The 12,152-nt window shown below is 41.7% G+C and overlaps 1 long non-coding RNA gene and 1 other non-coding gene across 2 annotated transcripts in view; one reads left to right on the forward strand and one right to left on the reverse strand.

The window, feature by feature from the left end:
• Positions 1-11,809, forward strand: part of LOC114020651 — a 241,056-nt gene extending 229,247 nt beyond the window's left edge. Inside the window, exon 9 of the long non-coding RNA XR_006291754.1 lies at positions 11,091-11,809. This is a non-coding gene — a long non-coding RNA (uncharacterized LOC114020651). The remainder of the gene's footprint in view (positions 1-11,090) is intronic.
• TRNAT-UGU lies at positions 6,271-6,343 on the reverse strand. The gene has a single exon. It is a non-coding gene; the product is annotated as a tRNA-Thr (tRNA).
• Positions 11,810-12,152: the final 343 nt, after the last annotated feature.

The raw sequence follows: 12,152 nt of genomic DNA on the forward strand, positions 1-12,152 counted from the left end.
CATCTTTCAATTTTCATATTGATCCCCATCTTTTCCAATTTAACTAATAATTCCACATGTGGCACCGTATCAAACGCCTTACTGAAATCTAGGTAAATTAGATCCACTGCGTTTCCTTCGTCTAAAAAATCTGTTACTTTCTCAAAGAAGGAGATCAGGTTGGTTTGGCATGATCTACCTTTTGTAAAACCATGTTGTATTTTGTCCCATTTACCATTGACCTCAATGTCCTTAACTACTTTCTCCTTCAAAATTTTTTCCAAGACCTTGCATACTACAGATGTCAAACTAACAGGCCTGTAGTTACCTGGATCACTTTTTTCCCTTTCTTAAAAATAGGAACTATGTTAGCAATTCTCCAATCATACGGTACAACCCTGAGTTTACCGATTCATTAAAAATTCTTGCTAATGGGCTTGCAATTTCATGTGCCAATTTCTTTAATATTCTTGGAAGAAGATTATCTGGGCCCCCCAATTTAGTCGCATTAAACTGTTCGAGTTTCGCTTCTACCTCAGATATGGTAATATCTACCTCCATATCCTCATTCCCATTTGTCATGCTACCATTATCTCTAAGATCCTCATTAGCCTTATTAAAGACTGAGGCAAAGTATTTGTTTAGATATTGGGCCATGCCTAGATTATCCTTGACCTCCACTCCATCCTTAGTGTTTAGCAGTCCCACTTCTTCTTTCTTTGTTTTCTTCTTATTTTTATGGCTATAGAACCTTTTACTATTGGTTTTAACTCCCTTTGCAAGGTCCAACTCTACTTGGCTTTTAGCCTGTCTCACTTTATCCCTACATGTTCTGACCTCAATAAGGTAGCTTTCCTTGCTAATCCCTTCCATCTTCCACTCCCTTTATGCTTTCTGCTTTTTCTTAATCACCTCTCTGAGATGCTTGCTCATCCAGCTTGGTCTACAACTCCTGCCTATGAATTTTTTCCCCTTTCTTGGGGTGCAGGCTTCCGATAGCTTCTGCATCTTTGACTTAAAGTAATCCCAGGCCTCCTCTGCCTTTAGATCCATAAATTCTTCAGTCCAATCCACTTCCCTAACTAATTTAGAAGCAACAGGTCACATCTCCTCTCACCCAGCAGCAGCAGCCACTCTGGCTCAGCTCACACCATATGCTGCAGCTTGTTGCCCAGGATTCTGTCCTTCAACCTCCTGACATTGGAGTCCCTTCCCTACATCTACAGCCTGTTTACATGGACTTCATCCCTTTTGGCCTCCAGGAACAAATCCCTCACTCCCTTTGTTTAACATTAGTTTTGTCTGGGGTTTGTCAGGTTCTGTGGGTTTGATGCATTCCATGTGGACCAATTTCCAAATAGGATCATGATTGGAGAAACAGCTTGATGTTGTGTAGAAACTGAAGGTCATTAGTCAAGCATGAAACATTTAGTCTGTGGCACCCCCAAAGTGTTAATGGTTTTGTGGTAATGAGCCAAAGTTGTGCTTCACAGGTGAGGGCCATTATCTTTGAAAACTCGTGGCGAACGGGGGAAGTCCCGGATGACTGGAAAAAGGCTAATGTAGTGCCCATCTTTAAAAATGGGAAGAAGGAGGATCCTAGGAACTACAGGCCAGTCAGCCTCACCTCAGTCCCTGGAAAAATCATGGAGCAGGTCCTCAAAGAATCAATCCTGAAGCACTTAGAGGAGAGGAAAGTGATCAGGAACAGTCAGCATGGATTCACCAAGGGAAGGTCATGCCTGACTAATCTAATCGCCTTTTATGATGAGATTACTGGTTCTGTGGGTGAAGGGAAAGCAGTGGATGTATTGTTTCTTGACTTTAGCAAAGCTTTTGACACGGTCTCCCACAGCATTCTTGTCAGCAAGTTAAGGAAGTATGGGCTGGATGAATGCACTATAAGGTGGGTAGAAAGCTGGCTAGATTGTCGGGCTCAACGGGTAGTGATCAATGGCTCCATGTCTAGTTGGCAGCCGGTGTCAAGTGGCGTGCCCCAGGGGTCGGTCCTGGGGCCGGTTTTGTTCAATATCTTCATAAATGATCTGGAGGATGGTGTGGATTGCACTCTCAGCAAATTTGCGGATGATACTAAACTGGGAGGAGTGGTAGATACGCTGGAGGGGAGGGATAGGATACAGAAGGACCTAGACAAATTGGAGGATTGGGCCAAAAGAAATCTGATGAGGTTCAATAAGGATAAGTGCAGGGTCCTGCACTTAGGACGGAAGAACCCAATGCACCGCTACAGACTAGGGACCGAATGGCTAGGCAGCAGTTCTGCGGAAAAGGACCTAGGGGTGACAGTGGACGAGAAGCTGGATATGAGTCAGCAGTGTGCCCTTGTTGCCAAGAAGGCCAATGGCATTTTGGGATGTATAAGTAGGGGCATAGCGAGCAGATCGAGGGACGTGATCGTTCCCCTCTATTCGACACTGGTGAGGCCTCATCTGGAGTACTGTGTCCAGTTTTGGGCCCCACACTACAAGAAGGATGTGGATAAATTGGAAAGAGTCCAGCGAAGGGCAACAAAAATGATTAGGGGTCTAGAGCACATGACTTATGAGGAGAGGCTGAGGGAGCTGGGACTGTTTAGTCTGCAGAAGAGAAGAATGAGGGGGGATTTGATAGCTGCTTTCAACTACCTGAAAGGGGGTTCCAAAGAGGATGGCTCTAGACTGTTCTCAATGGTAGCAGATGACAGAACGAGGAGTAATGGTCTCAAGTTGCAATGGGGGAGGTTTAGATTGGATATTAGGAAAAACTTTTTCACTAAGAGGGTGGTGAAACACTGGAATGCATTACCTAGGGAGGTGGTAGAATCTCCTTCCTTACAGGTTTTTAAGGTCAGGCTTGACAAAGCCCTGGCTGGGATGATTTAACTGGGACTTGGTCCTGCTTTGAGCAGGGGGTTGGACTAGATGACCTTCTGGGGTCCCTTCCAACCCTGATATTCTATGATTCTATGATTCTATGAGGGGCCAAAGAGCCTACTGGATCTATTTTGACTGTACCCATGTTTCATTTCTTGTGCCTTCATGGACAGAGCCCTTACATATTTGTGACATGGAAAATTTGTTCCAGTCAAACAATAATGAATGCCCCTAGATTAAATCTATTTAACAAAGAATACAAAGCACAGAACAGCTGTGCTGTACCTGTCATTTGTAAGTGTCCAGTGATCCTCCAACATAGTAGATTCATAGAGCTAAAAGAAATGATTTGCCTAAAAAATTATTAATGCTTATTCTGCCTGCAGAACCCCTTAATTCCCGTTACACATGTCAGCATATTATGACTGGGAGCTGTCAAATTCTAATGACTAAAATTTCATTTTTCTGTCTTTTCATGCTGTGTTTGAGAACTATAGGTTGGAAATAATTCCCTAGCTAAATTTCTTCTTCAAATGGTAAACTCTGTCATTTGCGCGCTCTCTGTCTCTCTCTCTCTCTTTTTAAATTTGTGTTTATATTAGTGCCCTTCTCCTTCCTTATGTTTCTCTCACTGAAAGAAAAAAAATTTGATTTTCTTCCCAGAACCACTGTCCATTTTAAAGAACATAATCTGAGTTGACAGCAGACAGATTTGATGCAAAAATATTTTTACCCACTGATTTGATCAAAACATGGGTTATTTAAAAGGGGGAGGAGGGAGAAGGTTAGCATGAAACAAAACACATATACAAAAATGTCTACCATTTCATGTGGTTAAATAACCTTGACACTGGAAAAATATTTTTGCCATCCTCCTTGAAACAGAAATTTGTTGACACAATATTCAATAATAGAGACACAGGACTAATGTTAACATACTGCACCAAATAGGATCTATTGATCCACCTGTTATTATGCTTGTTACTGAAATGCTGTATGTAAAGCAAAGGAAACCAGTTTCCAATTTAAGTCATTAATAGATTGGTTTCAAAATTTATGTTACACATGTCCAACAAATCAAGAATAAAAGCATGTGAAAGGCTGTGTAGTCCATATTGAATTACTCATTCATTCCACAGTAAAAGCCTTTAGCTAGAGATTGACCAAAGAATTTTAAATATCTCATTATATATATGTCATTGTTCAAAGTGTCCCTAAATGGGATTAAACAATAGTCACTCAAGAATTTCCTGCAATGTCTGTTTCCCCCTTCCCCCCCTCACCTTGACTTAAATTAAGGCTAATTATATGTTTTCAGTGTAAGGTAAAAGAAGGATATTCCTTGAATGACTTTCCAACATTTTCAAATCTAATTCATTGTAGGTACTTCTATCAAATGATTACTTATTTCATCTCATTGTTTTAGAGGATTTAACTCTAAAACACACATGTTTGATATGGACTTGATGGCCATTTTATAAAGATGAAATCAACTGAGGCAGCATTCACCTATGAATTTCTGTTTGTGCTCCAAATTAAAAATAACACTAAACCAGCTTTCAAAGATAATAGGTTATTTTGACTTTTGTTTTTACCTCTTGCATGCATTGTATGCATGTACCTCAGATGCTTGTTTTCTAAATCTCAGTAGCAGAACAGAATGATCTCCTGGGGGGTAGACCCTACATTTTAGATAGTAACTAGAAATCACAACTAATTATAATTCAACTGTATGTTTTTAAAAATTGACCTTTGTCATGAATCATGGCTGTTTTCCAGTTCTTTCTTTTAAAATAGTCCCCCAGCCATAAACATAGTAAAACTAAAGATCCTCATAAGGGGGGAAATTATGATTGCTACCTTAATTATCTAACTTTTTTAAAAGCAAACATATTGTATTGCTATATTGTTTCAGTCACCTGGTCCATCTCTCCTATCAGCATTTGCACAATATACAGGGTTTTGATGGGCTTGTGATAGACTGATGTCTGAAATACTCTAATCTGGGTCTTCTGCTTGTCAGTGCAGCAGACTTTGCTATTTTGGGTTTTTGAAACAGAGCCATACTCTGGGAGAATAACAGATAACTGTGCCCCTGTATTGACTCATCAGTGTGAAGTAAGGTTACTTAAAACAGACAATGGACCTGTTTCTTTTGCCACTTTCATGGGTGTAAATTGGGGGTAAACCTTGGTGTAACCAAGAGACAGGCTCGATTAGTCCTGTTTTGAAGAGACAATAGAAATAAAACTATTGTTCTAGATTGCAAGATGAACATGAGGGAGTGTGACCTGTTGCAAGTCTTTGCTGCGCCACGGATCTTCATGAAGGGAGACTGCTGAGGTCTCACTTCCTTGGCAGCCTGCCTCCCTCCCTCTTACAAGGAATGGCAGGACAGTGGGAGAGAGGAAGCTGCTGTTGACCTGCTTCCTTGACCTATGTAAGCAAACTGCAGATGGTGGTCCAGTTCCCACCTAAGACAACCCATCATAGAGTGGGAGAAGGCTTCCAGCATCTTCCACACCTTCAGCCCGTGGAGACAGACTGTTGGGGAAGCTATTGGTGAGTATGCGTCCTCCCTGCTCCTACATCAGAGGTCACAGAAGAAAGTTACTCCCCGTTCCAGGGGCAGCAGAATCATAGGGTCACACAGGAGGGTGTTGCTAGTGTTCCATTTTTACCCTCTTCTGAGACTTGCCTTTCTTTGGATAGAGACTCCTGGTGGCCCATTTCCTCTGCCCCCTGCTAATGAAAGCAGATTGTGAGCTGAAGCAGAACAACCTAGAGAGTTGTTGGCATCCTGCTCCCCCTTTCTAAGTTCATATGGGGAAGCAACTTCTGGGCTTTGCTCTGCACTTGACTATAGCAGATTCTTGCTGAATTTACTGGTGTCTCATCATGCTGTCTTCCTCCACTCTGGAGCCAATTGACTCATGAGGAGAAGGCTGTTACAGGTCTCTTTTTCCCCTTACAGAGATACCAGCATAATGAGAAGAGATCTTTTATTTTCCATCTTCAGCCCTTTGGACACTGCATAATGGTAACAGAAGGCTTTTATTTTTTTTCCCTTCCCTCTGGAGAGAGTAGAGTCACCTCATCTCACACCTCTTGCTGTCCCTCAGGTGGCCTGGCTTCTTTCCAGTACAGAATACTGACTCTTTCTAGTTTTGAACGGTTGCAGCGGCACCCAAATGCACAAGGTGCTTTCCAAAGGCAGAGGAATCATAGAATCATAGAATATCAGGTTTGGAAGAGACCTCAGGAGGTCATCTAGTCCAACCCCCTGTTCAAAGCAGGACCAATCCCCAATTTTTGCCCCAGATCCCAAATGGCCCCCTCAAGGATTGAACTCACAACCCTGGGTTTAGCAGGCCAATGCTCAAACCACTGAGCTATCCCTCCCCAGCAAAGCGAGTGGAGGCCCCAGCGAGGATCGAACTCGCGACCTCCGGTTTACAAGACCAGTGCTCTAACCACTGAGCTATGGAGTTATGGAAGATGCTGCCTCTCTCCTCAAGGGCATAGAAATAAGATTCTCAATTAACACTGTGTGATGAGATTTATAAAAAAATAATTGCTCTGCTTTAGCAATAAGAGTTTGAGGAAAATTTCAAATGTAAAATGCGATCATTCAGTCAGTGTGATTCCAGCCTTTAATGTAGTTACTTGGCTTCTTGTCTTTAAGAGACACAGTGGGTATGATTTCCTCTCAGTTTCCTGTTTCATTTTGGTGTAAACCCATTGGCATCACTGGAGTTGCTCCTGTTTTATGATTGGATAAATGAGAGGAGAATCAGGTCCACAGTCTGTGAGGACCTGATTCAGCATTGCTCTACAGCTCTCAGGTGAGCAGCATCAGAACAGGGAGCCTGTTCTCCAGCTGCAAAGCTAGCGCTGCATGGCCTCTGAGCAGGAATGTGAGGGAGTACCACAGAGAATTGAAGGAGCAGATCCTGGGAAAAATAGGGAATGGCTGAGACAGGCCTACACTCTAGTGATTCTGTATCCCTGCAATGACCCACGGGGACCACTGACATTGTGATGCAACTTACGGCAGACCTCAGTGCTACTCTGTGTCAGGGGCCTAATTGGCTCACAGGAGCTTGTGAGTAGAGAAGCCTCAAGCTGCCTCTCAGTGCAGGAATTCATAGATACTAAGGTCAGAAGGGACATTATGATCATCTAGTCTGACCTGCTGCACAATGCAGGCCACAGAATTTCACCCACCCACTCCTGCAAAAAACCTCTAACCTATGTCTGAGCTATTGAAGTCCTCAAATCGTGGCTTAAAGACTTCAAGGAGCAGAGAATCCTCCAGCAAGTGACCCATGCCCCATGCTACAGAGGAAGGCGAAAAACCTCCAGGGCCTCTTCCAATCTGCCCTGGAGGAAAATTCCTTCCCGACCCCAAATATGGCAATTAGCTAAACCCTGAGCATATGGGCAAGATTCACCAGCCAGATTCTACAGAAAATCCTTTCCTGGGTAACTCAGATCCCACCCCATCTAATATCCCATCACAGGCCATTGAGCCTATTTACCATGAATAGTTAATTACCAAAACCATCTTATCCCATCATACCATCTCCTCCATAAACTTATAACATTTAATCTTAAAGCCAGATAGATCTTTTGCCCTTACTGCTTCCCTTGGAAGGCTATTTCAAAACTTCACTCCTCTGATGGTTAGAAACCTTCATCTAATTTCAAGTCTAAACTTCCTGGTGGCCAGTTTATATTCATTTGTTCTTGTGTCCATATTGGTACTGAGCTTAAATAATTCCTCTCCCTCTCCGGTATTTATCCCTCTGATATATTTATAGAGAGAAATCATATCTCCCCTCAACCTTCTTTTAGTTAGGCTAAACAAGCTAAGCTCCTTGAGTCTCCTTTCATAAGACAGGTTTTCGAATCCTTGGATCATCCTTCTCTGTACCTGTTCCAGTTTGAATTCATCCTTCTTAAACATGGGAGACCAGAACTGCACACAGTATTCCAGGTGAGGTCTCACCAGTGCCTTGTATAACGGTACTAAAACCTCCTTATCCCTACTGGAAATACCTCGCCTGATGCATCCCAAGGCCACATTAGCTTTTTCCATAGCCATATCACATTGGCAGCTCATAGTCATCCTATGATCAACCAATACTCCAAGGTCCTTCTCCTCCTCCATTACTTCTAATTGGTGCGTCTCCAGCTTATAACTAAAATTCTTGTTATTAATTCCTAAATGCATGACCTTACACTTCTCACTATTAAATTTCATCCTATAACTATTACTCCAGTTTACAAGGTCATCCAGATCCTCCTGTATGATATCCCTGTCATTCTCTAAATTGGCAATACCTCCCAGCTTTGTATCATCTGCAAACTTGATTAGCACACTCCCACTTTTTGTGCCGAGGTCAGTAATAAAAAGATTAAACAAGATTGGTCCCAAAACTGAACCTTGAGGAACTCCACTGGTAGCCACAGTTCGCCGTTCCAGGCCAATGGGGGCTTCCGGAAGCGGCACGGGCCGAGGGATGTGCTGGCCGCCGCTTCCCACAGCCCCCATTGGCCTGGAGCGGCGAACTGCAGCCATTGGGAGCTGTGATTGGCCGAACCTGCGGACGCGGCAGGTAAACAAACTGGCCCAGCCCGCTAGGGGGCTTACCCTGGCAGGCCGCATGCCTAAGGTTCCCGATCCCTGATGCAGGATCACCAAGTATTTTGGGGAAGCATGTTTGAAATTCACATTACATAACAATACCAAAAAATTTGAATGTTTGTTTGAAAAATATATATATGGGACACGTGCTTTAATAATAGGTACATTGCAGCAAGTGATAAGCATCACTGAAATATTATTTCTGCAGATCCTAAGATTCATAGAGCATATGCACCTCCACCACTTGCTGCAATGGAAGGGGATAAAAATGACCATTTTATAGCCATCATTCATTTGTGGAGAGAGAATTATTTTGAGTATTTATGGAGCAGAGTGATTTTTTTTAATGTATAACATGCTCATTTTCATTCATATTGACAATTTGAAAATTGGAGGAAGTGAATTAATATTCAAGGACAAAATCGTGTAGTCTCTGCTCAATTCTTGACCTCAGTGGTAGTTGTGGTTCAGTAAGGACTAGCATTTAATCTTTTTTTTTTCTTTTCACAAATTATATCTGAGCAATGTGACCTGAAATTCTCAAAAATGGCCCTTGATGTTGGGTGTTTTGGGGAGCCCAATCAATGGCAGTTGCAGGTGCTCAGCACCTCTGAAATCAAGTCCCAGATAGCTCAAGTTGGACATACAAAAACTAAGGCATTCAAATCATTTGCCCCTTTTGAAACTGTGCAACTTGATTTTTAGATTTGTTGGTTATTTAAAAGTGTTCATCAAGCACTTTATGCCAGTATATTTTAGCCTGTGGGCAGTTTGTGAACTGTACACTTTGACTATTCAATATATGCTTCCTGTGGCATGTGATCAGTTACTAAGTCACATGAAATTGTTTCTGACCCCTAATTGGAGGATGTGACCACCTGAATCCTTCCCATGTAAACTTTTGCTTGAACATATGTTTGCATGAGCACTTGCAAGACTCACAATCTTCTCATGTTCTTGTGAATAAAAACCCCCCAAGCCCACTTGTGTGAATATAAATACTTTTCAAGTCACTTGGTAGATTTATATCTGAACGGATTGTTCTTGAATACTTTTTTGTAGCAGCATTTACCCAGCTCTTGTAGCTTCTGTAGGATATGCCCCCCCAGGGAGTAAATGTAAAATGCTCATCCTTCCTTGAGCCAGAATACTCCTTGCACCTTACTATTTGAAATTGTTCCACCTCCCCAACCCCTAATAACCATTTGTCTTATTTGTTACTCCTGTGACAGTGAAAGAACTCCCTGTTCATCATGCCTGCAATTATCATTATGGCTGCAAGCTCACCAGTACTAGGAGTAATATTATGGCCCTTGAGAATAGAAGGCTATAGCCTCTAGCATGTTGTTCTAGTCCACTGGCATCCTAACTAGACAGTTTTAATTTGAGCATAAAATCCATATTTCCAACCTTATGGAGAAAAGAAGCAAGATTCTTTTTCATTGAAACCATCAAGCAACATCACACAGAGTTCATAAGATTAAAGCATGTTTTTCCTGTCAGCTTTTCTCCTTCACATCTACGCAGTTAATCTATCCATTTTGAAAGATACCATTAATTCTATAGGAGCAATATGAACTGAGAGAATAACCCCATCCTGAAATTAAACTAAAGAATGTATTATTTAAATGAGATTCTGCAAAGAGATAAAGAGGCGAACCCGGAACAGTACCCTTCTGAGTTTTAACCATTGTTTCTTCGAAGGCATAAATTTACTTTGCAAGCTCTGCAAATCTACTGTCAGTGGTATTTCTACTTATGCTACACAGTGGCAAAACCTAAAGAAGGAGTCAGATGTGTGCTGTACAGTACTTGAGAATTTAAGTTAAATCTGTATTCCCCCCCCCCCGCCCCGCATTTCCTCAGAGAAATTAGCTATTCTATTCACTGCATAAATTTTCAGGTTTTGCTAGCACGACACTCAGGGTGTTGAATTTTTTATGACAAAAATGCTGTAATAATTGTTGAACAGATGTAAGTGTTGGAGAGTGGGCTCTGGCAGACCTCATGAAACCTCTATTAGCAATTTAACCCTGTCGTTACTTCAGTGCAATGGGAATGGGAAAAAAAGATGGAAGTTTTGAATTGTTTCAAAGCAAGAGTTTCCCAGGTGGGGGTAAAAGACCTTTAATTAGCTCTTTTCTTAAGGAAAACAGAGGTGGGAGAAGGTTTGAATGAGCACCAACCCCGGATTACTGCCTTATCGAGGCTTTTCATTGTGCAGTGTTGTATTTGGTAAATTGATTGAAGTTTAAGGGCTAGAGATGGATTTGGATTTAGATATCTCAGCACAACCACCACCACTGTAATCTGTGAAGTTCAGAATAAGCTCCAGATCTTGAGAATTAGGCCCCTCTATGTAGTATGGGCTCCATTCATTGGAGACATATAAGTGGGCAACAACAACATGAAGTTTATTTTTGAGAAACAGGGTAGCTGTGGATTTTCATTTCTGATTCACAGTCCATGCCTGCCGAATTAAAGCAATAGCTTCTGAAATCTGGATGTCATAGGCCAACTGAGAGCCTAGATTTACACCTCAAAGAAATATGCACATAGTGAAACACCCCTTTATTTACTGCCTACAGAGAGAAGTGCCATGAGGGATTTGCACAGAACTTTGTCCACCAAATGATGAAAGCATGCAAATTCCTCAGAATCAAAAGGTAAATCAAAAGAAATGGCAGCCAGGAAGACAAGACACCAATGACAGCCCATCAGTTGCATAATCGCATGACAGACCTAGGGGCAACTCCAAAGCAGCCAACAGAGCCGCCCAAGGAACCTGCCATGGAGACAGATGTCATTACCAGAAGAAAAATTTTCACAGCCTTGTGTGAGGGGTTGAAGAAGTAAAAAATACATATATACACACATTTCATGACTTTATATATAGTTTTGGCAAGAAAACTTTATTTTGAAAGAGTTTTTTGATAGAGATATTTTGTGAAATATGTAATGAATTCTTAGAAATGAATGTGGTTTTATGTTTGTGTGCACGTGTCCATGCGCACATTGGTTCTGCGAAGAACTTCAAATGCATCTCTTAAGCAACCATAATAATTTAGGGTTTGTATTGGGAAATAACTAGTCAGGTGCATTTGTTTGCAGAATTTTTTTAAGTTAAGTGAGTGGTTTATGTGCAGGGAACCCATTTATATCCAGCAAATCCCCATTAAGAAAAAAGCTAAGAAGAAACAGAGGGGTTGAAAAGCAATGACAGAGGTAAATGTATAAATGCTGCTCTGCCTGATCAGGGGCATTATCTGGATTTAGTTGTTTTTCTTATTTCTGAATGGGAATAAAATGTGTCCAAAAGGCTATAACGTGTGTGTGTGTGTGTGTGCGCATGCCTGCTCCATCTGCTTTTGTTTTGCATGCCCCTGTGGTGATTAGTGAGGCATAGGGAAGTTTAGTGCAGTGGCTTAGAAGTTTTGTGGATAAATGCAGGCAAACTGCATTCTGGACCTAATTTATGGCACACATGATAGCATAGATGCTAAGGAAAATTGCAAACAAGTCAACTTGCCCAAGACTGCCTGGGTATTAGATGTGCTAACTATGCCTTTTTGTAACAGCAAAATTTTCAAAATGAAGTTTGAAGAGCTATGTGTTTGTCTGTACACATTTAACAAACCCGGTTTGCTAAG

The sequence above is a fragment of the Chelonia mydas genome, chromosome 6 (genome assembly GCF_015237465.2).
Source record: "Chelonia mydas isolate rCheMyd1 chromosome 6, rCheMyd1.pri.v2, whole genome shotgun sequence".
Lineage (NCBI taxonomy): Eukaryota > Metazoa > Chordata > Testudines > Cheloniidae > Chelonia > Chelonia mydas.